General features: G+C 50.8%; 13 non-coding genes across 13 annotated transcripts; 10 read left to right on the top strand and 3 right to left on the bottom strand.

Moving 5' to 3' along the window:
* The first annotated feature begins 151 nt into the window (after nucleotides 1-151).
* LOC137987056 (U1 spliceosomal RNA) lies at nucleotides 152-315 on the top strand. Its single transcript, XR_011120238.1, has one exon. It is a non-coding gene; the product is annotated as a U1 spliceosomal RNA (small nuclear RNA).
* A 976-nt stretch (nucleotides 316-1,291) lies between these two features.
* Nucleotides 1,292-1,410, bottom strand: LOC137987039 (5S ribosomal RNA). Its single transcript, XR_011120223.1, has one exon. It is a non-coding gene; the product is annotated as a 5S ribosomal RNA (ribosomal RNA).
* A 267-nt stretch (nucleotides 1,411-1,677) lies between these two features.
* On the top strand, nucleotides 1,678-1,869 carry LOC137987081 (U2 spliceosomal RNA). Its single transcript, XR_011120262.1, has one exon. It is a non-coding gene; the product is annotated as a U2 spliceosomal RNA (small nuclear RNA).
* Nucleotides 1,870-7,508: 5,639 nt separating this feature from the next.
* Nucleotides 7,509-7,699, top strand: LOC137987025 (U2 spliceosomal RNA). Its single transcript, XR_011120212.1, has one exon. It is a non-coding gene; the product is annotated as a U2 spliceosomal RNA (small nuclear RNA).
* A 194-nt stretch (nucleotides 7,700-7,893) lies between these two features.
* On the top strand, nucleotides 7,894-8,057 carry LOC137987057 (U1 spliceosomal RNA). Its single transcript, XR_011120239.1, has one exon. It is a non-coding gene; the product is annotated as a U1 spliceosomal RNA (small nuclear RNA).
* A 976-nt stretch (nucleotides 8,058-9,033) lies between these two features.
* On the bottom strand, nucleotides 9,034-9,152 carry LOC137987040 (5S ribosomal RNA). Its single transcript, XR_011120224.1, has one exon. It is a non-coding gene; the product is annotated as a 5S ribosomal RNA (ribosomal RNA).
* Nucleotides 9,153-9,419: 267 nt separating this feature from the next.
* On the top strand, nucleotides 9,420-9,611 carry LOC137987083 (U2 spliceosomal RNA). Its single transcript, XR_011120263.1, has one exon. It is a non-coding gene; the product is annotated as a U2 spliceosomal RNA (small nuclear RNA).
* A 5,639-nt stretch (nucleotides 9,612-15,250) lies between these two features.
* LOC137987026 (U2 spliceosomal RNA) lies at nucleotides 15,251-15,441 on the top strand. The gene has a single exon (XR_011120213.1). It is a non-coding gene; the product is annotated as a U2 spliceosomal RNA (small nuclear RNA).
* Nucleotides 15,442-15,635: 194 nt separating this feature from the next.
* LOC137987058 (U1 spliceosomal RNA) lies at nucleotides 15,636-15,799 on the top strand. The gene has a single exon (XR_011120240.1). It is a non-coding gene; the product is annotated as a U1 spliceosomal RNA (small nuclear RNA).
* A 976-nt stretch (nucleotides 15,800-16,775) lies between these two features.
* Nucleotides 16,776-16,894, bottom strand: LOC137987041 (5S ribosomal RNA). The gene has a single exon (XR_011120225.1). It is a non-coding gene; the product is annotated as a 5S ribosomal RNA (ribosomal RNA).
* Nucleotides 16,895-17,161: 267 nt separating this feature from the next.
* LOC137987084 (U2 spliceosomal RNA) lies at nucleotides 17,162-17,353 on the top strand. The gene has a single exon (XR_011120264.1). It is a non-coding gene; the product is annotated as a U2 spliceosomal RNA (small nuclear RNA).
* A 5,639-nt stretch (nucleotides 17,354-22,992) lies between these two features.
* LOC137987027 (U2 spliceosomal RNA) lies at nucleotides 22,993-23,183 on the top strand. Its single transcript, XR_011120214.1, has one exon. It is a non-coding gene; the product is annotated as a U2 spliceosomal RNA (small nuclear RNA).
* Nucleotides 23,184-23,377: 194 nt separating this feature from the next.
* On the top strand, nucleotides 23,378-23,541 carry LOC137987059 (U1 spliceosomal RNA). Its single transcript, XR_011120241.1, has one exon. It is a non-coding gene; the product is annotated as a U1 spliceosomal RNA (small nuclear RNA).
* The last annotated feature ends 480 nt before the right edge of the window (nucleotides 23,542-24,021 follow it).

A 24,021-nucleotide genomic window follows, 5' to 3' on the forward strand; every position in this document is an offset into this window, starting at 1 on the left:
GCAACCAACCTTCACATTCTCTTCTCTTTTCTAGGTAGCATAGCAGCGAGTGGACAGCACGACACGACAGGACGAGGAGCACGTGACCCCCATTACCACATGGTATGCGCAGACAAGTTGCGTTTTGCGGTTCCGGAGAGGTTGAAAAGGCATACTTACCTGACGCGGGAGGCACTGTGATCAGGGAGGCAGTCCTCTCAAGGTGAGGCTCTTTCATTGCACTTCGATTGGGTTGACCCTTGCGATTACCCCAAATGTGGGTAACTCGAGCGTATAATTTCTGGTAGTGGGGACCTGCGTTCGCGCTAGTCCCCGCACCAAACCCCGGTGGCAAAGTTGGCTAATGGGAAGGTTTGTTGGTAACGTTTCAGGCAGGGCAGGGAAGGAGATGCGGTGGCGGTGTAAGGACTAAGGAAGGTGAGTTGTATTTGTGAATTCCACTGCTGAAATTGTAGGTGAATGTTCCGTACTTGGTGCACTGCAAAACTGTGATTTTATTTCTTTCATTCTTGGCCGTAGAGAGAGCGAGAGGACGTGTTTATTTCAGCCGCATCGATTTCCATCGATAGACGAGTGAGACAAGAAAATGCCAGCGGGTCGAGCTCTTATCCTCGTGCATCGTTTCGAAAACGTAAGTGGATGTGTGTTTGTACTGCTCCATCGCGATAGATTTCTTTTGCGTTGTGTTATGTTGCGTTCTGGAGAGCCCGTTTTGCATTGAGTAACTGAGGACCCGCCAGATCAGTTGGCGTTACATTTCTGTGGCCAACACTTTGTGGTTTCTCTATGTTATCAGTTAATTGGATTGTTATCATAAAAAGTAAATCTTTCATGGTCAGGATAGTGTCTTATCGGCCCTTTGAATACGTACTGTCCGTGTTGAGCAGGGAACAGTAAGACTTTGAAGTGCGCTACGTCACGTAAGTCACGTTTTCGCAGGATCAATGTTGTAGTGTTGTAGCCTTCGTTGTATGCATATCATCCGGGCTAGGTTAACTTCCATCTAATGCATAACAGTGCATGCATTTTTTACTTGTCGTATCCTGTTCTTTGCTCACACGAAAAGATACGTTTCATGTCATAAACGTTGGATTGATAAGATCTCGCGCGCACGCGCTCCCTTGGGAATACAAGTTCCACTTTCTCGTGTGAACTATTTTGTTTTTGTTGTATGTCTCATCTTTGACATATCGTTGGCATGTTGTGTTCAAAAAACCTGGTTTGGAATGTTCTTTCATTAAAGGAAACTGAGATTTTTTGAGATAATCAAGTGTACAGAAGGAAAAAGGGAAGCCTACAACACGGGGTATTCCCAGGCGGTCTCCCATCCAAGTACTAACCCCGCCCGACAGGGCTTAACTTCGGTGATCGGACGAGAACCGGTGTTTTCCCTGTGGTATGGTCGTAGACAAGTAATTCGCCGTGAAAATTAACTTTGTTATAAGGGAAAATAAAAACGAGGTCAGAGCAAGCACAATGTGCATTTGTCCTCTTGCCGTCAACGCAAGTGCCATGCAATGCTGGTCCTGCTGCCCACTGTACAAGGGCGATCGTTGTGTGCGCCTCGCTTTCAGGTTGGCTTTGGGCATTCCTTCCTTGGCACGGATTGTAATCGGACCACCATATCTCGTGGCCATGAGACTGGGAGCACCTTGTCCGCTGTGAGCATTTACGGGCATCGCTTCTCGGCCTTTTGGCTAAGATCAAGTGTAGTATCTGTTCTTATCAGCTTAATATCTGATACGCTGCTCATCGAGCAGCTCATATATTAAACTGATTTTTGGAACTGGGCCGTGGAAAAGAGGCTTGCCTCGTCCCGGCCACGGGTTGCCTCGGTATAGCACTACCTCCGAGCGTGGCCCACTTCCCTCTGGGGAAGAAATAATCAAGTGAAAGCAGAACAAATGACCAAGCAACCAACCTTCACATTTCTCTTCTCTTTTCTAGGTAGCATAGCAGCGAGTGGACAGCACGACACGACAGGACGAGGAGCACGTGACCCCCATTACCACATGGTATGCGCAGACAAGTTGCGTTTTTGCGGTTCCGGAGAGGTTGAAAAGGCATACTTACCTGACGCGGGTTTTTATTATCTGCCAGGTTCGTGCCTTTCCTTGTGGTACGCGTAAGTTCCGTATTGGAATTGGAGTGTGGGGACAAGCGTTTTTGGGATTTGTGGTAAGATTTTTGATTCCTGAGTTTTACTGGTGACCCTCCTGGGGACTTATGCTTGGCGTCCTGCCATAACCCAGGGTAGCCAGTCTTTCTGTTCCCTTCCTGGGAGCTTTGCTTTCCGGGGGGACTGTTTTTTCTCTTTTTCCCTTTTCATCATGCCTCTTGCGGCCTTTAAGAGGACAGTAGTCCTCGACCTTTCCGATGTTCCAACCTCTGTTCCCAGGGCGGAACTTGTTACAGCCATCAAGGGAAAGTTCACCCCCTTTGTGATTGACAGTATTCAGTTTGTTCCCGTAAAACTGGTTCAGATTACTTTCGCTGACCCAAAATGTAAAAATATTGTTGAAGGTTATGATTTTGTCACTTTAGCTGGTGCTAAGTGCAAAGTCATGTATGCTGGGCCTCGAGCTCAAAATGTTATGTTGTATCACTATCCCTTTGAGGAGAGTGATGATCGCCTCCGGCCCTACTTTTCCTCGTACGGGAAGGTGGAGACGATAAGGCACCAGCATTACCCGGGTGACCCTGCAATCTGCACTGGAGCCCGTATCATCAAAATGGTTCGTTCTGGCCGGATCCCTCGTAATCTGGACATTGCTGGATATAAATGTAAGGTGTGGTATGTGGGTCAGCCGGCCGAATGTGATATCTGTCGTGGGGAACACCTCACCAAAAACTGTGACTTGCGCGGGAAGTGCCGCAGGTGTCGGGAGCCTGGTCACATGGCCAGGGATTGCCCAACCCCCCCAATGCCTGGGGGAACCCACCATCTTCGCCTGCGACCCCCGCCCATCCGTCCGCTTCACTTGTTGTTGGTGCCACTCCCCCGGAGTCGCTGCCTCCCCTCCTGGATGTCAGTTCTGGTCCTGAGGACCTTCCCACTTCTCCTGCAAGCTCTGACCATGAGGACTCTGGGGACGAGGGGGTAACCCTTCGTCCTCCTGCCCCCACGCAACCTGGTATTTCAAGTTGGGGTTCCCACACCGACCTCAGGGACAATGAGTTATCCCCCCTGGTACTCCACCCATGGCCTCTCCTGCCACCAGTAAATGTTAAGGAGGGTGCGGCCCTCCCTAAAACGGTAATGGTGGGTCCTCGACGCGCGTGCAGGTGGCTGCCTCCCCCGCCGCTGCGTCTGATGGTTTGGCTGCGCCACAGAGTAATACAATGTTAACACTAGTAGTAACGTAGTTGGTGTAATGGACAATACTACTATAGTTAATGGAAAAGAAATGGAAATGGATAATAGTAATAATGTAGTTACTGGAAAAGAAATGACAAATAATGCTGTAGTTAATGGAAAAGAAATGGAAATGGATAATAGTAATAATGGAAAAGAAATGGATACGAATGATAATGAACTAGTTAATGAGACTGAATACAGTCAAAGTATATTTAGTGACGATGACCCTTTAACGGGCATCAATGTAACCCCTGTAAATACCCCACAGGTTCTATCTCTGTCTCCCGTAATGGTTAACGAGGTCGAGCTGACTGATTCACCAGTCACTAAGCGTGGACTTTCGGATGTTGAGGCTTCCTCTGATGATCAGGTCAAGTCTAAGAAGAAAGCGAAGAAACCTCTTCCTGGTTCTGCGGTCCCCGGCCGCTCGAAGTCTGGAAAGGGCAGGGAGTCTGGGAGGGCTGTTCATTCTGGCCTTCCCTCCTTGGCTCCCCCTGCCCCGGTTCGGAGCCGTCGCTCCTAGTTGTGCTGTCTCTCTCTTTCTTCTCAGTTATGGCTCTCTCTATCCTCTCCTTAAACACCAATGGTCTCAGGGACTCGTCCAAGCGCGCTGGTGTTCTGCACTGGTTACGTTCCTTTCCTCAGGTCCCTGACATTGTCTGCCTACAAGAGGGCCCACTGCTCTTCAGACAGTGAATGTCAGTCTGGTTTCGTTCATCTGGTTTTAATGCAGTTGCTTCTGTTGGCTCTGCACACTCTTGTGGTTGCATCATTTTATTCCGCCCCACGGTCACCCTTACGAGCTCTTGGTGTGACACCGCTGGGCGTGTTGTTTTTTGCCACTTTACCCATTCTGGGCACCCGTTTCGTATCTGCTGTCTCTACGCCCCCAATCGCAACCCAGCCCGTGACGACTTCCTGGACGACGTCTCGTCTTGGGTTGATCCCACCTATCCGACCTTCCTTGCCGGGGACTTTAACACTGTGTTCGACCGCGCCCTCGATCGTCGGGGCTCCAATGTCTCTGACACTTCCCGCGAAAGTACTGCTACCTTAAAACGTCTTTTTGACTCCTGCTGTTGTCTGGACATTTGGAGGCACCTGCATCCTTCCGATTCTGCCTTCTCTTGGACTCGCTCAGACGGCCTTATGGCCTCCCGTATTGATCTCATTGGTGCCCCGTACTCCTGTTACCATCAGTCTTGACTTGCGATATTATTCCTTGTCCGTTTTCGGATCACTGTGGTGTGGTGCTTTCTTGTAGTGTCCCAGACATTGCTGCTCCTGGGACAGTTTCTGGAAGCTCAACATTTCTGTCCTCAATGATGAGGACTATATCCAGCATATCACTAATTTTTGGTCCGTTTGGAGGCAGTCCATGCTGTCCTTCCCGTCACTAGCTAAGTGGTGGGATAAGGGCAAGAGCCAAATCAAAGGCCTCACAATTAAATATTGCGCTGAGCGCTCGAAAGAAAACATCGCAGTGTCGAGACCTCCTTGGCCGACTAGCTGGGCATCTTAAGAACCGTGTTGATGCCGGTTTCACCTCCTGTGTTGAGCCGTACCATTCTACCCTGTCTGCCCTTGCTGCCCTAGACCTCGAGGCAGCTCGGGGAGCCCAAGTCCGTGCTCGGGCCAATGGGTTGAGGAAGGTGAAACCTCCTCGGCCTTTTTCTTCCGTCTGGAAAAGAAGCGTGCCGCCGACCGACTTATTTCAGCACTTCGATGCGATGATGGCACAGTGGTCTCGAGTTCAAAGGACCTATGCCAGGCTTTTGCTTCCTTTTATTCTAACTTGTTTAGTGCCGAGCCTACTGACGGGGACGTGGCTCTTTCCCTGCTCGACGCCCTCACCTCCACCTTGTCCGCCGACCAGGCTCAACAGTGTGATGGTCCTCTCCAGTCGGAGGAGTGTTATACTGCTTTATGTGGGATGGCTCGAGGCAAGACCCCGGGCTTGGATGGCCTCCCTATGGAGTTTTATGTCAAATTCTGGCCGGTGCTCGGACAGGACCTCGTGCTCGTCCTGAACTCATGTTATGAGGCTGGCACTCTCAGCCTCTCTCAGCGTCGAGGCATCATTTCTCTCATCTTTAAGACGGGTGACCGGCTGAACCCTCGTAACTGGCGGCCAATTTCCCTCCTTAGTGTGGACTACAAGCTCGCTGCCCGCGTCATCGCTGGGCGTCTCCTGAAGGTTATTCATGCCGTGGTGGCTGAGGATCAAACCTGTGGTGTCCCCGGTCGTTATATTGGTGAGAACGTCGCTTATCTCCGAGACATGGTCCATTACGCCACGCAATCCGGGTCTCCTTGTGCCATCCTCTCGCTCGACCAAGAAAAAGCGTTTGATCGCGTTGATTGGTCCTTTCTGCATGCCACCCTCTGCAGAATGGGTTTCCAAACCTCCTTTCTGCGCTGGATCCGCCTTTTCTATAATGCTGTTCAGAGTGCTGTCATTGTTAACGGTCATGTCTCAAACTTTTTCAGTCTCACACGGGGGGTGCGTCAAGGCTGCCCCCTCGCACCTTTGCTGTATGTTATGGTCGCTGAGGTCTTGGCCGCCAATATTCGAGCAAATCCCGCCATTACTGGACCTTTGCTGCCTGGACTGCCCTCACCGCTCTCTCCAATTTCCCAGTACGCGGATGACACATCGCTCATCTTGTCCTCCGATGCCTCCATTAGGGCTGTTTTTGACACCTACACAAGGTATGAGCTTGGTTCTGGATCCAAGCTCAACCTGACAAAGTCTCGCGGCTTGTGGCTGGGGTCTTGGGCTGGCCGAACTGACCCCCCTGTCCCTCTCGACTGGACATCTTCTAAGCTTAAAATCCTCGGAGTCTTCATTGGCCCGCATGACATTGATGAACTAATTGGCGGCCTCGGATAGAGGCTGTGGAACGCGTCCTCTCCTCCTGGCGTCAGCGCTCCTTGTCTTTTCATGGCAAGGCTTTGGTCATCAATTGCCTGGCCCTCGCCAGGGTTTGGTATGTGGCATCCCTGGTCCACATGCCCCCCTGGGTACTTAAAGAACTTAACTCCCTTGTTTTCTCATTCTTCTGGAAAACCAAGCGGGAGCTCGTTGCACGTGCTGTGGTCGTTCAGCCCACATCGCTGGGAGGTTTCTCGGTGGTGGACATTAAGCTCAAGGTTTGGTCGCTTCTGGGTCAGTGGGTCAAACGGTCTACTTTGTCCTCGTCAAGCTGGTCCTCCTTTGTGTCGTACTGGTTTCAATCGTGTTTTGCTGCCTCCTCTCTTGATGTTTTCTCCCGTCCCGCTGCCTTCGACAGGTCCCTGTTACCGCCATTTTACTCCTCTTTGCTTTTGGCCTGGGAGTCGCTTGGTGGCTCTTTTTCCCCCTCCCGGGGAACTTTGGTTTTCGCATCCTCTGACCCTCACGTTGTCGCCTCCGTGGCTTTTTTTCTCTGCCAAAGTCGGTTACCAGTTTCTTTTATCCTGTTCCTCTGTCACACCGCACTGTGTAGTTAAGTTCTTTCCCTCCTTTGGGGACCTTTACTGGTATGATACGTGGCGCCAGTTCCACTTCTTTGATTTTGACCGCTTTGTTGTTGATTTCTCCTGGAAGGTAGCTCATGGTGTGATTTACACTGCTGAGCGTCTTCTCTCTTTTGGTTTATCTGTCTCCTCCGCTTGTTTTTGTGGTCCTGTCGTCGAGTCACTGTCGCATTTGCTCTTTGTGTGTCCCCTTGCTCAAAGTGTTGTTGGTTGGCTACAGTCCCTCCTTTTTCATTTCTCGCCTATGTGTCCTGTGCTTGAGCGTCGCCATTTACTTTTTGGTTTCAATTCCACTGAGCTTCACGCAGTGCCCAAAGTCTTCAGTTACCTGTTGTGTGCCTGTAAGTTTCACATCTGGCTGGCCCGCAATGACTACCGCTTTCGTTCTGTCAACCTGGGGCCCTCGCCGTCATTGAGGGAGCAAAGGCCCGTGTCAAGTTCCACCTCCCCTTGCTCTTCAAGCGTTTTTCAACCCGGAGACGTCGACGTTATTTTGCCCGCCAGTGGGGGGCGGATGGAGTCATCGCCTCTATGTTTCCAACAAGCTCGTTTTTCGCTTCGGGCCACCTGCTTAATTCACCCTCTGTACCACCTGATTTGCTTAGTTTTATTTCGCCTCTGTCGCCTAATACTGGTGACCAATGCCTCAGGCGTTGGATGAGTCTGTCGACTGGTGACCTTTGGTCTGCCATTCACCGCTGCTCATCGAGCAGCTCATATATTAAACTGATTTTTGGAACTGGGCCGTGGAAAAGAGGCTTGCCTCGTCCCGGCCACGGGTTGCCTCGGTATAGCACTACCTCCGAGCGTGGCCCACTTCCCTCTGGGGAAGAAATAATCAAGTGAAAGCAGAACAAATGACCAAGCAACCAACCTTCACATTCTCTTCTCTTTTCTAGGTAGCATAGCAGCGAGTGGACAGCACGACACGACAGGACGAGGAGCACGTGACCCCCATTACCACATGGTATGCGCAGACAAGTTGCGTTTTGCGGTTCCGGAGAGGTTGAAAAGGCATACTTACCTGACGCGGGAGGCACTGTGATCAGGGAGGCAGTCCTCTCAAGGTGAGGCTCTTTCATTGCACTTCGATTGGGTTGACCCTTGCGATTACCCCAAATGTGGGTAACTCGAGCGTATAATTTCTGGTAGTGGGGACCTGCGTTCGCGCTAGTCCCCGCACCAAACCCCGGTGGCAAAGTTGGCTAATGGGAAGGTTTGTTGGTAACGTTTCAGGCAGGGCAGGGAAGGAGATGCGGTGGCGGTGTAAGGACTAAGGAAGGTGAGTTGTATTTGTGAATTCCACTGCTGAAATTGTAGGTGAATGTTCCGTACTTGGTGCACTGCAAAACTGTGATTTTATTTCTTTCATTCTTGGCCGTAGAGAGAGCGAGAGGACGTGTTTATTTCAGCCGCATCGATTTCCATCGATAGACGAGTGAGACAAGAAAATGCCAGCGGGTCGAGCTCTTATCCTCGTGCATCGTTTCGAAAACGTAAGTGGATGTGTGTTTGTACTGCTCCATCGCGATAGATTTCTTTTGCGTTGTGTTATGTTGCGTTCTGGAGAGCCCGTTTTGCATTGAGTAACTGAGGACCCGCCAGATCAGTTGGCGTTACATTTCTGTGGCCAACACTTTGTGGTTTCTCTATGTTATCAGTTAATTGGATTGTTATCATAAAAAGTAAATCTTTCATGGTCAGGATAGTGTCTTATCGGCCCTTTGAATACGTACTGTCCGTGTTGAGCAGGGAACAGTAAGACTTTGAAGTGCGCTACGTCACGTAAGTCACGTTTTCGCAGGATCAATGTTGTAGTGTTGTAGCCTTCGTTGTATGCATATCATCCGGGCTAGGTTAACTTCCATCTAATGCATAACAGTGCATGCATTTTTTACTTGTCGTATCCTGTTCTTTGCTCACACGAAAAGATACGTTTCATGTCATAAACGTTGGATTGATAAGATCTCGCGCGCACGCGCTCCCTTGGGAATACAAGTTCCACTTTCTCGTGTGAACTATTTTGTTTTTGTTGTATGTCTCATCTTTGACATATCGTTGGCATGTTGTGTTCAAAAAACCTGGTTTGGAATGTTCTTTCATTAAAGGAAACTGAGATTTTTTGAGATAATCAAGTGTACAGAAGGAAAAAGGGAAGCCTACAACACGGGGTATTCCCAGGCGGTCTCCCATCCAAGTACTAACCCCGCCCGACAGGGCTTAACTTCGGTGATCGGACGAGAACCGGTGTTTTCCCTGTGGTATGGTCGTAGACAAGTAATTCGCCGTGAAAATTAACTTTGTTATAAGGGAAAATAAAAACGAGGTCAGAGCAAGCACAATGTGCATTTGTCCTCTTGCCGTCAACGCAAGTGCCATGCAATGCTGGTCCTGCTGCCCACTGTACAAGGGCGATCGTTGTGTGCGCCTCGCTTTCAGGTTGGCTTTGGGCATTCCTTCCTTGGCACGGATTGTAATCGGACCACCATATCTCGTGGCCATGAGACTGGGAGCACCTTGTCCGCTGTGAGCATTTACGGGCATCGCTTCTCGGCCTTTTGGCTAAGATCAAGTGTAGTATCTGTTCTTATCAGCTTAATATCTGATACGCTGCTCATCGAGCAGCTCATATATTAAACTGATTTTTGGAACTGGGCCGTGGAAAAGAGGCTTGCCTCGTCCCGGCCACGGGTTGCCTCGGTATAGCACTACCTCCGAGCGTGGCCCACTTCCCTCTGGGGAAGAAATAATCAAGTGAAAGCAGAACAAATGACCAAGCAACCAACCTTCACATTTCTCTTCTCTTTTCTAGGTAGCATAGCAGCGAGTGGACAGCACGACACGACAGGACGAGGAGCACGTGACCCCCATTACCACATGGTATGCGCAGACAAGTTGCGTTTTTGCGGTTCCGGAGAGGTTGAAAAGGCATACTTACCTGACGCGGGTTTTTATTATCTGCCAGGTTCGTGCCTTTCCTTGTGGTACGCGTAAGTTCCGTATTGGAATTGGAGTGTGGGGACAAGCGTTTTTGGGATTTGTGGTAAGATTTTTGATTCCTGAGTTTTACTGGTGACCCTCCTGGGGACTTATGCTTGGCGTCCTGCCATAACCCAGGGTAGCCAGTCTTTCTGTTCCCTTCCTGGGAGCTTTGCTTTCCGGGGGGACTGTTTTTTCTCTTTTTCCCTTTTCATCATGCCTCTTGCGGCCTTTAAGAGGACAGTAGTCCTCGACCTTTCCGATGTTCCAACCTCTGTTCCCAGGGCGGAACTTGTTACAGCCATCAAGGGAAAGTTCACCCCCTTTGTGATTGACAGTATTCAGTTTGTTCCCGTAAAACTGGTTCAGATTACTTTCGCTGACCCAAAATGTAAAAATATTGTTGAAGGTTATGATTTTGTCACTTTAGCTGGTGCTAAGTGCAAAGTCATGTATGCTGGGCCTCGAGCTCAAAATGTTATGTTGTATCACTATCCCTTTGAGGAGAGTGATGATCGCCTCCGGCCCTACTTTTCCTCGTACGGGAAGGTGGAGACGATAAGGCACCAGCATTACCCGGGTGACCCTGCAATCTGCACTGGAGCCCGTATCATCAAAATGGTTCGTTCTGGCCGGATCCCTCGTAATCTGGACATTGCTGGATATAAATGTAAGGTGTGGTATGTGGGTCAGCCGGCCGAATGTGATATCTGTCGTGGGGAACACCTCACCAAAAACTGTGACTTGCGCGGGAAGTGCCGCAGGTGTCGGGAGCCTGGTCACATGGCCAGGGATTGCCCAACCCCCCCAATGCCTGGGGGAACCCACCATCTTCGCCTGCGACCCCCGCCCATCCGTCCGCTTCACTTGTTGTTGGTGCCACTCCCCCGGAGTCGCTGCCTCCCCTCCTGGATGTCAGTTCTGGTCCTGAGGACCTTCCCACTTCTCCTGCAAGCTCTGACCATGAGGACTCTGGGGACGAGGGGGTAACCCTTCGTCCTCCTGCCCCCACGCAACCTGGTATTTCAAGTTGGGGTTCCCACACCGACCTCAGGGACAATGAGTTATCCCCCCTGGTACTCCACCCATGGCCTCTCCTGCCACCAGTAAATGTTAAGGAGGGTGCGGCCCTCCCTAAAACGGTAATGGTGGGTCCTCGACGCGCGTGCAGGTGGCTGCCTCCCCCGCCGCTGCGTCTGATGGTTTGGCTGCGCCACAGAGTAATACAATGTTAACACTAGTAGTAACGTAGTTGGTGTAATGGACAATACTACTATAGTTAATGGAAAAGAAATGGAAATGGATAATAGTAATAATGTAGTTACTGGAAAAGAAATGACAAATAATGCTGTAGTTAATGGAAAAGAAATGGAAATGGATAATAGTAATAATGGAAAAGAAATGGATACGAATGATAATGAACTAGTTAATGAGACTGAATACAGTCAAAGTATATTTAGTGACGATGACCCTTTAACGGGCATCAATGTAACCCCTGTAAATACCCCACAGGTTCTATCTCTGTCTCCCGTAATGGTTAACGAGGTCGAGCTGACTGATTCACCAGTCACTAAGCGTGGACTTTCGGATGTTGAGGCTTCCTCTGATGATCAGGTCAAGTCTAAGAAGAAAGCGAAGAAACCTCTTCCTGGTTCTGCGGTCCCCGGCCGCTCGAAGTCTGGAAAGGGCAGGGAGTCTGGGAGGGCTGTTCATTCTGGCCTTCCCTCCTTGGCTCCCCCTGCCCCGGTTCGGAGCCGTCGCTCCTAGTTGTGCTGTCTCTCTCTTTCTTCTCAGTTATGGCTCTCTCTATCCTCTCCTTAAACACCAATGGTCTCAGGGACTCGTCCAAGCGCGCTGGTGTTCTGCACTGGTTACGTTCCTTTCCTCAGGTCCCTGACATTGTCTGCCTACAAGAGGGCCCACTGCTCTTCAGACAGTGAATGTCAGTCTGGTTTCGTTCATCTGGTTTTAATGCAGTTGCTTCTGTTGGCTCTGCACACTCTTGTGGTTGCATCATTTTATTCCGCCCCACGGTCACCCTTACGAGCTCTTGGTGTGACACCGCTGGGCGTGTTGTTTTTTGCCACTTTACCCATTCTGGGCACCCGTTTCGTATCTGCTGTCTCTACGCCCCCAATCGCAACCCAGCCCGTGACGACTTCCTGGACGACGTCTCGTCTTGGGTTGATCCCACCTATCCGACCTTCCTTGCCGGGGACTTTAACACTGTGTTCGACCGCGCCCTCGATCGTCGGGGCTCCAATGTCTCTGACACTTCCCGCGAAAGTACTGCTACCTTAAAACGTCTTTTTGACTCCTGCTGTTGTCTGGACATTTGGAGGCACCTGCATCCTTCCGATTCTGCCTTCTCTTGGACTCGCTCAGACGGCCTTATGGCCTCCCGTATTGATCTCATTGGTGCCCCGTACTCCTGTTACCATCAGTCTTGACTTGCGATATTATTCCTTGTCCGTTTTCGGATCACTGTGGTGTGGTGCTTTCTTGTAGTGTCCCAGACATTGCTGCTCCTGGGACAGTTTCTGGAAGCTCAACATTTCTGTCCTCAATGATGAGGACTATATCCAGCATATCACTAATTTTTGGTCCGTTTGGAGGCAGTCCATGCTGTCCTTCCCGTCACTAGCTAAGTGGTGGGATAAGGGCAAGAGCCAAATCAAAGGCCTCACAATTAAATATTGCGCTGAGCGCTCGAAAGAAAACATCGCAGTGTCGAGACCTCCTTGGCCGACTAGCTGGGCATCTTAAGAACCGTGTTGATGCCGGTTTCACCTCCTGTGTTGAGCCGTACCATTCTACCCTGTCTGCCCTTGCTGCCCTAGACCTCGAGGCAGCTCGGGGAGCCCAAGTCCGTGCTCGGGCCAATGGGTTGAGGAAGGTGAAACCTCCTCGGCCTTTTTCTTCCGTCTGGAAAAGAAGCGTGCCGCCGACCGACTTATTTCAGCACTTCGATGCGATGATGGCACAGTGGTCTCGAGTTCAAAGGACCTATGCCAGGCTTTTGCTTCCTTTTATTCTAACTTGTTTAGTGCCGAGCCTACTGACGGGGACGTGGCTCTTTCCCTGCTCGACGCCCTCACCTCCACCTTGTCCGCCGACCAGGCTCAACAGTGTGATGGTCCTCTCCAGTCGGAGGAGTGTTATACTGCTTTATGTGGGATGGCTCGAGGCAAGACCCCGGGCTTGGATGGCCTCCCTATGGAGTTTTATGTCAAATTCTGGCCGGTGCTCGGACAGGACCTCGTGCTCGTCCTGAACTCATGTTATGAGGCTGGCACTCTCAGCCTCTCTCAGCGTCGAGGCATCATTTCTCTCATCTTTAAGACGGGTGACCGGCTGAACCCTCGTAACTGGCGGCCAATTTCCCTCCTTAGTGTGGACTACAAGCTCGCTGCCCGCGTCATCGCTGGGCGTCTCCTGAAGGTTATTCATGCCGTGGTGGCTGAGGATCAAACCTGTGGTGTCCCCGGTCGTTATATTGGTGAGAACGTCGCTTATCTCCGAGACATGGTCCATTACGCCACGCAATCCGGGTCTCCTTGTGCCATCCTCTCGCTCGACCAAGAAAAAGCGTTTGATCGCGTTGATTGGTCCTTTCTGCATGCCACCCTCTGCAGAATGGGTTTCCAAACCTCCTTTCTGCGCTGGATCCGCCTTTTCTATAATGCTGTTCAGAGTGCTGTCATTGTTAACGGTCATGTCTCAAACTTTTTCAGTCTCACACGGGGGGTGCGTCAAGGCTGCCCCCTCGCACCTTTGCTGTATGTTATGGTCGCTGAGGTCTTGGCCGCCAATATTCGAGCAAATCCCGCCATTACTGGACCTTTGCTGCCTGGACTGCCCTCACCGCTCTCTCCAATTTCCCAGTACGCGGATGACACATCGCTCATCTTGTCCTCCGATGCCTCCATTAGGGCTGTTTTTGACACCTACACAAGGTATGAGCTTGGTTCTGGATCCAAGCTCAACCTGACAAAGTCTCGCGGCTTGTGGCTGGGGTCTTGGGCTGGCCGAACTGACCCCCCTGTCCCTCTCGACTGGACATCTTCTAAGCTTAAAATCCTCGGAGTCTTCATTGGCCCGCATGACATTGATGAACTAATTGGCGGCCTCGGATAGAGGCTGTGGAACGCGTCCTCTCCTCCTGGCGTCAGCGCTCCTTGTCTTTTCATGGCAAGGCTTTGGTCATCAATTGCCTGGCCCTCGCCAGGGTTTGGTATGTGGCATCCCTGGTCCACATGCCCCCCTGGGTACTTAAAGAACTTAACTCCCTTGTTTTCTCATTCTTCTGGAAAACCAAGCGGGAGCTCGTTGCACGTGCTGTGGTCGTTCAGCCCACATCGCTGGGAGGTTTCTCGGTGGTGGACATTAAGCTCAAGGTTTGGTCGCTTCTGGGTCAGTGGGTCAAACGGTCTACTTTGTCCTCGTCAAGCTGGTCCTCCTTTGTGTCGTACTGGTTTCAATCGTGTTTTGCTGCCTCCTCTCTTGATGTTTTCTCCCGTCCCGCTGCCTTCGACAGGTCCCTGTTACCGCCATTTTACTCCTCTTTGCTTTTGGCCTGGGAGTCGCTTGGTGGCTCTTTTTCCCCCTCCCGGGGAACTTTGGTTTTCGCATCCTCTGACCCTCACGTTGTCGCCTCCGTGGCTTTTTTTCTCTGCCAAAGTCGGTTACCAGTTTCTTTTATCCTGTTCCTCTGTCACACCGCACTGTGTAGTTAAGTTCTTTCCCTCCTTTGGGGACCTTTACTGGTATGATACGTGGCGCCAGTTCCACTTCTTTGATTTTGACCGCTTTGTTGTTGATTTCTCCTGGAAGGTAGCTCATGGTGTGATTTACACTGCTGAGCGTCTTCTCTCTTTTGGTTTATCTGTCTCCTCCGCTTGTTTTTGTGGTCCTGTCGTCGAGTCACTGTCGCATTTGCTCTTTGTGTGTCCCCTTGCTCAAAGTGTTGTTGGTTGGCTACAGTCCCTCCTTTTTCATTTCTCGCCTATGTGTCCTGTGCTTGAGCGTCGCCATTTACTTTTTGGTTTCAATTCCACTGAGCTTCACGCAGTGCCCAAAGTCTTCAGTTACCTGTTGTGTGCCTGTAAGTTTCACATCTGGCTGGCCCGCAATGACTACCGCTTTCGTTCTGTCAACCTGGGGCCCTCGCCGTCATTGAGGGAGCAAAGGCCCGTGTCAAGTTCCACCTCCCCTTGCTCTTCAAGCGTTTTTCAACCCGGAGACGTCGACGTTATTTTGCCCGCCAGTGGGGGGCGGATGGAGTCATCGCCTCTATGTTTCCAACAAGCTCGTTTTTCGCTTCGGGCCACCTGCTTAATTCACCCTCTGTACCACCTGATTTGCTTAGTTTTATTTCGCCTCTGTCGCCTAATACTGGTGACCAATGCCTCAGGCGTTGGATGAGTCTGTCGACTGGTGACCTTTGGTCTGCCATTCACCGCTGCTCATCGAGCAGCTCATATATTAAACTGATTTTTGGAACTGGGCCGTGGAAAAGAGGCTTGCCTCGTCCCGGCCACGGGTTGCCTCGGTATAGCACTACCTCCGAGCGTGGCCCACTTCCCTCTGGGGAAGAAATAATCAAGTGAAAGCAGAACAAATGACCAAGCAACCAACCTTCACATTCTCTTCTCTTTTCTAGGTAGCATAGCAGCGAGTGGACAGCACGACACGACAGGACGAGGAGCACGTGACCCCCATTACCACATGGTATGCGCAGACAAGTTGCGTTTTGCGGTTCCGGAGAGGTTGAAAAGGCATACTTACCTGACGCGGGAGGCACTGTGATCAGGGAGGCAGTCCTCTCAAGGTGAGGCTCTTTCATTGCACTTCGATTGGGTTGACCCTTGCGATTACCCCAAATGTGGGTAACTCGAGCGTATAATTTCTGGTAGTGGGGACCTGCGTTCGCGCTAGTCCCCGCACCAAACCCCGGTGGCAAAGTTGGCTAATGGGAAGGTTTGTTGGTAACGTTTCAGGCAGGGCAGGGAAGGAGATGCGGTGGCGGTGTAAGGACTAAGGAAGGTGAGTTGTATTTGTGAATTCCACTGCTGAAATTGTAGGTGAATGTTCCGTACTTGGTGCACTGCAAAACTGTGATTTTATTTCTTTCATTCTTGGCCGTAGAGAGAGCGAGAGGACGTGTTTATTTCAGCCGCATCGATTTCCATCGATAGACGAGTGAGACAAGAAAATGCCAGCGGGTCGAGCTCTTATCCTCGTGCATCGTTTCGAAAACGTAAGTGGATGTGTGTTTGTACTGCTCCATCGCGATAGATTTCTTTTGCGTTGTGTTATGTTGCGTTCTGGAGAGCCCGTTTTGCATTGAGTAACTGAGGACCCGCCAGATCAGTTGGCGTTACATTTCTGTGGCCAACACTTTGTGGTTTCTCTATGTTATCAGTTAATTGGATTGTTATCATAAAAAGTAAATCTTTCATGGTCAGGATAGTGTCTTATCGGCCCTTTGAATACGTACTGTCCGTGTTGAGCAGGGAACAGTAAGACTTTGAAGTGCGCTACGTCACGTAAGTCACGTTTTCGCAGGATCAATGTTGTAGTGTTGTAGCCTTCGTTGTATGCATATCATCCGGGCTAGGTTAACTTCCATCTAATGCATAACAGTGCATGCATTTTTTACTTGTCGTATCCTGTTCTTTGCTCACACGAAAAGATACGTTTCATGTCATAAACGTTGGATTGATAAGATCTCGCGCGCACGCGCTCCCTTGGGAATACAAGTTCCACTTTCTCGTGTGAACTATTTTGTTTTTGTTGTATGTCTCATCTTTGACATATCGTTGGCATGTTGTGTTCAAAAAACCTGGTTTGGAATGTTCTTTCATTAAAGGAAACTGAGATTTTTTGAGATAATCAAGTGTACAGAAGGAAAAAGGGAAGCCTACAACACGGGGTATTCCCAGGCGGTCTCCCATCCAAGTACTAACCCCGCCCGACAGGGCTTAACTTCGGTGATCGGACGAGAACCGGTGTTTTCCCTGTGGTATGGTCGTAGACAAGTAATTCGCCGTGAAAATTAACTTTGTTATAAGGGAAAATAAAAACGAGGTCAGAGCAAGCACAATGTGCATTTGTCCTCTTGCCGTCAACGCAAGTGCCATGCAATGCTGGTCCTGCTGCCCACTGTACAAGGGCGATCGTTGTGTGCGCCTCGCTTTCAGGTTGGCTTTGGGCATTCCTTCCTTGGCACGGATTGTAATCGGACCACCATATCTCGTGGCCATGAGACTGGGAGCACCTTGTCCGCTGTGAGCATTTACGGGCATCGCTTCTCGGCCTTTTGGCTAAGATCAAGTGTAGTATCTGTTCTTATCAGCTTAATATCTGATACGCTGCTCATCGAGCAGCTCATATATTAAACTGATTTTTGGAACTGGGCCGTGGAAAAGAGGCTTGCCTCGTCCCGGCCACGGGTTGCCTCGGTATAGCACTACCTCCGAGCGTGGCCCACTTCCCTCTGGGGAAGAAATAATCAAGTGAAAGCAGAACAAATGACCAAGCAACCAACCTTCACATTTCTCTTCTCTTTTCTAGGTAGCATAGCAGCGAGTGGACAGCACGACACGACAGGACGAGGAGCACGTGACCCCCATTACCACATGGTATGCGCAGACAAGTTGCGTTTTTGCGGTTCCGGAGAGGTTGAAAAGGCATACTTACCTGACGCGGGTTTTTATTATCTGCCAGGTTCGTGCCTTTCCTTGTGGTACGCGTAAGTTCCGTATTGGAATTGGAGTGTGGGGACAAGCGTTTTTGGGATTTGTGGTAAGATTTTTGATTCCTGAGTTTTACTGGTGACCCTCCTGGGGACTTATGCTTGGCGTCCTGCCATAACCCAGGGTAGCCAGTCTTTCTGTTCCCTTCCTGGGAGCTTTGCTTTCCGGGGGGACTGTTTTTTCTCTTTTTCCCTTTTCATCATGCCTCTTGCGGCCTTTAAGAGGACAGTAGTCCTCGACCTTTCCGATGTTCCAACCTCTGTTCCCAGGGCGGAACTTGTTACAGCCATCAAGGGAAAGTTCACCCCCTTTGTGATTGACAGTATTCAGTTTGTTCCCGTAAAACTGGTTCAGATTACTTTCGCTGACCCAAAATGTAAAAATATTGTTGAAGGTTATGATTTTGTCACTTTAGCTGGTGCTAAGTGCAAAGTCATGTATGCTGGGCCTCGAGCTCAAAATGTTATGTTGTATCACTATCCCTTTGAGGAGAGTGATGATCGCCTCCGGCCCTACTTTTCCTCGTACGGGAAGGTGGAGACGATAAGGCACCAGCATTACCCGGGTGACCCTGCAATCTGCACTGGAGCCCGTATCATCAAAATGGTTCGTTCTGGCCGGATCCCTCGTAATCTGGACATTGCTGGATATAAATGTAAGGTGTGGTATGTGGGTCAGCCGGCCGAATGTGATATCTGTCGTGGGGAACACCTCACCAAAAACTGTGACTTGCGCGGGAAGTGCCGCAGGTGTCGGGAGCCTGGTCACATGGCCAGGGATTGCCCAACCCCCCCAATGCCTGGGGGAACCCACCATCTTCGCCTGCGACCCCCGCCCATCCGTCCGCTTCACTTGTTGTTGGTGCCACTCCCCCGGAGTCGCTGCCTCCCCTCCTGGATGTCAGTTCTGGTCCTGAGGACCTTCCCACTTCTCCTGCAAGCTCTGACCATGAGGACTCTGGGGACGAGGGGGTAACCCTTCGTCCTCCTGCCCCCACGCAACCTGGTATTTCAAGTTGGGGTTCCCACACCGACCTCAGGGACAATGAGTTATCCCCCCTGGTACTCCACCCATGGCCTCTCCTGCCACCAGTAAATGTTAAGGAGGGTGCGGCCCTCCCTAAAACGGTAATGGTGGGTCCTCGACGCGCGTGCAGGTGGCTGCCTCCCCCGCCGCTGCGTCTGATGGTTTGGCTGCGCCACAGAGTAATACAATGTTAACACTAGTAGTAACGTAGTTGGTGTAATGGACAATACTACTATAGTTAATGGAAAAGAAATGGAAATGGATAATAGTAATAATGTAGTTACTGGAAAAGAAATGACAAATAATGCTGTAGTTAATGGAAAAGAAATGGAAATGGATAATAGTAATAATGGAAAAGAAATGGATACGAATGATAATGAACTAGTTAATGAGACTGAATACAGTCAAAGTATATTTAGTGACGATGACCCTTTAACGGGCATCAATGTAACCCCTGTAAATACCCCACAGGTTCTATCTCTGTCTCCCGTAATGGTTAACGAGGTCGAGCTGACTGATTCACCAGTCACTAAGCGTGGACTTTCGGATGTTGAGGCTTCCTCTGATGATCAGGTCAAGTCTAAGAAGAAAGCGAAGAAACCTCTTCCTGGTTCTGCGGTCCCCGGCCGCTCGAAGTCTGGAAAGGGCAGGGAGTCTGGGAGGGCTGTTCATTCTGGCCTTCCCTCCTTGGCTCCCCCTGCCCCGGTTCGGAGCCGTCGCTCCTAGTTGTGCTGTCTCTCTCTTTCTTCTCAGTTATGGCTCTCTCTATCCTCTCCTTAAACACCAATGGTCTCAGGGACTCGTCCAAGCGCGCTGGTGTTCTGCACTGGTTACGTTCCTTTCCTCAGGTCCCTGACATTGTCTGCCTACAAGAGGGCCCACTGCTCTTCAGACAGTGAATGTCAGTCTGGTTTCGTTCATCTGGTTTTAATGCAGTTGCTTCTGTTGGCTCTGCACACTCTTGTGGTTGCATCATTTTATTCCGCCCCACGGTCACCCTTACGAGCTCTTGGTGTGACACCGCTGGGCGTGTTGTTTTTTGCCACTTTACCCATTCTGGGCACCCGTTTCGTATCTGCTGTCTCTACGCCCCCAATCGCAACCCAGCCCGTGACGACTTCCTGGACGACGTCTCGTCTTGGGTTGATCCCACCTATCCGACCTTCCTTGCCGGGGACTTTAACACTGTGTTCGACCGCGCCCTCGATCGTCGGGGCTCCAATGTCTCTGACACTTCCCGCGAAAGTACTGCTACCTTAAAACGTCTTTTTGACTCCTGCTGTTGTCTGGACATTTGGAGGCACCTGCATCCTTCCGATTCTGCCTTCTCTTGGACTCGCTCAGACGGCCTTATGGCCTCCCGTATTGATCTCATTGGTGCCCCGTACTCCTGTTACCATCAGTCTTGACTTGCGATATTATTCCTTGTCCGTTTTCGGATCACTGTGGTGTGGTGCTTTCTTGTAGTGTCCCAGACATTGCTGCTCCTGGGACAGTTTCTGGAAGCTCAACATTTCTGTCCTCAATGATGAGGACTATATCCAGCATATCACTAATTTTTGGTCCGTTTGGAGGCAGTCCATGCTGTCCTTCCCGTCACTAGCTAAGTGGTGGGATAAGGGCAAGAGCCAAATCAAAGGCCTCACAATTAAATATTGCGCTGAGCGCTCGAAAGAAAACATCGCAGTGTCGAGACCTCCTTGGCCGACTAGCTGGGCATCTTAAGAACCGTGTTGATGCCGGTTTCACCTCCTGTGTTGAGCCGTACCATTCTACCCTGTCTGCCCTTGCTGCCCTAGACCTCGAGGCAGCTCGGGGAGCCCAAGTCCGTGCTCGGGCCAATGGGTTGAGGAAGGTGAAACCTCCTCGGCCTTTTTCTTCCGTCTGGAAAAGAAGCGTGCCGCCGACCGACTTATTTCAGCACTTCGATGCGATGATGGCACAGTGGTCTCGAGTTCAAAGGACCTATGCCAGGCTTTTGCTTCCTTTTATTCTAACTTGTTTAGTGCCGAGCCTACTGACGGGGACGTGGCTCTTTCCCTGCTCGACGCCCTCACCTCCACCTTGTCCGCCGACCAGGCTCAACAGTGTGATGGTCCTCTCCAGTCGGAGGAGTGTTATACTGCTTTATGTGGGATGGCTCGAGGCAAGACCCCGGGCTTGGATGGCCTCCCTATGGAGTTTTATGTCAAATTCTGGCCGGTGCTCGGACAGGACCTCGTGCTCGTCCTGAACTCATGTTATGAGGCTGGCACTCTCAGCCTCTCTCAGCGTCGAGGCATCATTTCTCTCATCTTTAAGACGGGTGACCGGCTGAACCCTCGTAACTGGCGGCCAATTTCCCTCCTTAGTGTGGACTACAAGCTCGCTGCCCGCGTCATCGCTGGGCGTCTCCTGAAGGTTATTCATGCCGTGGTGGCTGAGGATCAAACCTGTGGTGTCCCCGGTCGTTATATTGGTGAGAACGTCGCTTATCTCCGAGACATGGTCCATTACGCCACGCAATCCGGGTCTCCTTGTGCCATCCTCTCGCTCGACCAAGAAAAAGCGTTTGATCGCGTTGATTGGTCCTTTCTGCATGCCACCCTCTGCAGAATGGGTTTCCAAACCTCCTTTCTGCGCTGGATCCGCCTTTTCTATAATGCTGTTCAGAGTGCTGTCATTGTTAACGGTCATGTCTCAAACTTTTTCAGTCTCACACGGGGGGTGCGTCAAGGCTGCCCCCTCGCACCTTTGCTGTATGTTATGGTCGCTGAGGTCTTGGCCGCCAATATTCGAGCAAATCCCGCCATTACTGGACCTTTGCTGCCTGGACTGCCCTCACCGCTCTCTCCAATTTCCCAGTACGCGGATGACACATCGCTCATCTTGTCCTCCGATGCCTCCATTAGGGCTGTTTTTGACACCTACACAAGGTATGAGCTTGGTTCTGGATCCAAGCTCAACCTGACAAAGTCTCGCGGCTTGTGGCTGGGGTCTTGGGCTGGCCGAACTGACCCCCCTGTCCCTCTCGACTGGACATCTTCTAAGCTTAAAATCCTCGGAGTCTTCATTGGCCCGCATGACATTGATGAACTAATTGGCGGCCTCGGATAGAGGCTGTGGAACGCGTCCTCTCCTCCTGGCGTCAGCGCTCCTTGTCTTTTCATGGCAAGGCTTTGGTCATCAATTGCCTGGCCCTCGCCAGGGTTTGGTATGTGGCATCCCTGGTCCACATGCCCCCCTGGGTACTTAAAGAACTTAACTCCCTTGTTTTCTCATTCTTCTGGAAAACCAAGCGGGAGCTCGTTGCACGTGCTGTGGTCGTTCAGCCCACATCGCTGGGAGGTTTCTCGGTGGTGGACATTAAGCTCAAGGTTTGGTCGCTTCTGGGTCAGTGGGTCAAACGGTCTACTTTGTCCTCGTCAAGCTGGTCCTCCTTTGTGTCGTACTGGTTTCAATCGTGTTTTGCTGCCTCCTCTCTTGATGTTTTCTCCCGTCCCGCTGCCTTCGACAGGTCCCTGTTACCGCCATTTTACTCCTCTTTGCTTTTGGCCTGGGAGTCGCTTGGTGGCTCTTTTTCCCCCTCCCGGGGAACTTTGGTTTTCGCATCCTCTGACCCTCACGTTGTCGCCTCCGTGGCTTTTTTTCTCTGCCAAAGTCGGTTACCAGTTTCTTTTATCCTGTTCCTCTGTCACACCGCACTGTGTAGTTAAGTTCTTTCCCTCCTTTGGGGACCTTTACTGGTATGATACGTGGCGCCAGTTCCACTTCTTTGATTTTGACCGCTTTGTTGTTGATTTCTCCTGGAAGGTAGCTCATGGTGTGATTTACACTGCTGAGCGTCTTCTCTCTTTTGGTTTATCTGTCTCCTCCGCTTGTTTTTGTGGTCCTGTCGTCGAGTCACTGTCGCATTTGCTCTTTGTGTGTCCCCTTGCTCAAAGTGTTGTTGGTTGGCTACAGTCCCTCCTTTTTCATTTCTCGCCTATGTGTCCTGTGCTTGAGCGTCGCCATTTACTTTTTGGTTTCAATTCCACTGAGCTTCACGCAGTGCCCAAAGTCTTCAGTTACCTGTTGTGTGCCTGTAAGTTTCACATCTGGCTGGCCCGCAATGACTACCGCTTTCGTTCTGTCAACCTGGGGCCCTCGCCGTCATTGAGGGAGCAAAGGCCCGTGTCAAGTTCCACCTCCCCTTGCTCTTCAAGCGTTTTTCAACCCGGAGACGTCGACGTTATTTTGCCCGCCAGTGGGGGGCGGATGGAGTCATCGCCTCTATGTTTCCAACAAGCTCGTTTTTCGCTTCGGGCCACCTGCTTAATTCACCCTCTGTACCACCTGATTTGCTTAGTTTTATTTCGCCTCTGTCGCCTAATACTGGTGACCAATGCCTCAGGCGTTGGATGAGTCTGTCGACTGGTGACCTTTGGTCTGCCATTCACCGCTGCTCATCGAGCAGCTCATATATTAAACTGATTTTTGGAACTGGGCCGTGGAAAAGAGGCTTGCCTCGTCCCGGCCACGGGTTGCCTCGGTATAGCACTACCTCCGAGCGTGGCCCACTTCCCTCTGGGGAAGAAATAATCAAGTGAAAGCAGAACAAATGACCAAGCAACCAACCTTCACATTCTCTTCTCTTTTCTAGGTAGCATAGCAGCGAGTGGACAGCACGACACGACAGGACGAGGAGCACGTGACCCCCATTACCACATGGTATGCGCAGACAAGTTGCGTTTTGCGGTTCCGGAGAGGTTGAAAAGGCATACTTACCTGACGCGGGAGGCACTGTGATCAGGGAGGCAGTCCTCTCAAGGTGAGGCTCTTTCATTGCACTTCGATTGGGTTGACCCTTGCGATTACCCCAAATGTGGGTAACTCGAGCGTATAATTTCTGGTAGTGGGGACCTGCGTTCGCGCTAGTCCCCGCACCAAACCCCGGTGGCAAAGTTGGCTAATGGGAAGGTTTGTTGGTAACGTTTCAGGCAGGGCAGGGAAGGAGATGCGGTGGCGGTGTAAGGACTAAGGAAGGTGAGTTGTATTTGTGAATTCCACTGCTGAAATTGTAGGTGAATGTTCCGTACTTGGTGCACTGCAAAACTGTGATTTTATTTCTTTCATTCTTGGCCGTAGAGAGAGCGAGAGGACGTGTTTATTTCAGCCGCATCGATTTCCATCGATAGACGAGTGAGACAAGAAAATGCCAGCGGGTCGAGCTCTTATCCTCGTGCATCGTTTCGAAAACGTAAGTGGATGTGTGTTTGTACTGCTCCATCGCGATAGATTTCTTTTGCGTTGTGTTATGTTGCGTTCTGGAGAGCCCGTTTTGCATTGAGTAACTGAGGACCCGCCAGATCAGTTGGCGTTACATTTCTGTGGCCAACACTTTGTGGTTTCTCTATGTTATCA

This window comes from Montipora foliosa, unplaced genomic scaffold (genome assembly GCF_036669935.1).
Source record: "Montipora foliosa isolate CH-2021 unplaced genomic scaffold, ASM3666993v2 scaffold_306, whole genome shotgun sequence".
In the NCBI taxonomy this organism is placed as follows: Eukaryota; Metazoa; Cnidaria; class Anthozoa; order Scleractinia; family Acroporidae; genus Montipora; species Montipora foliosa.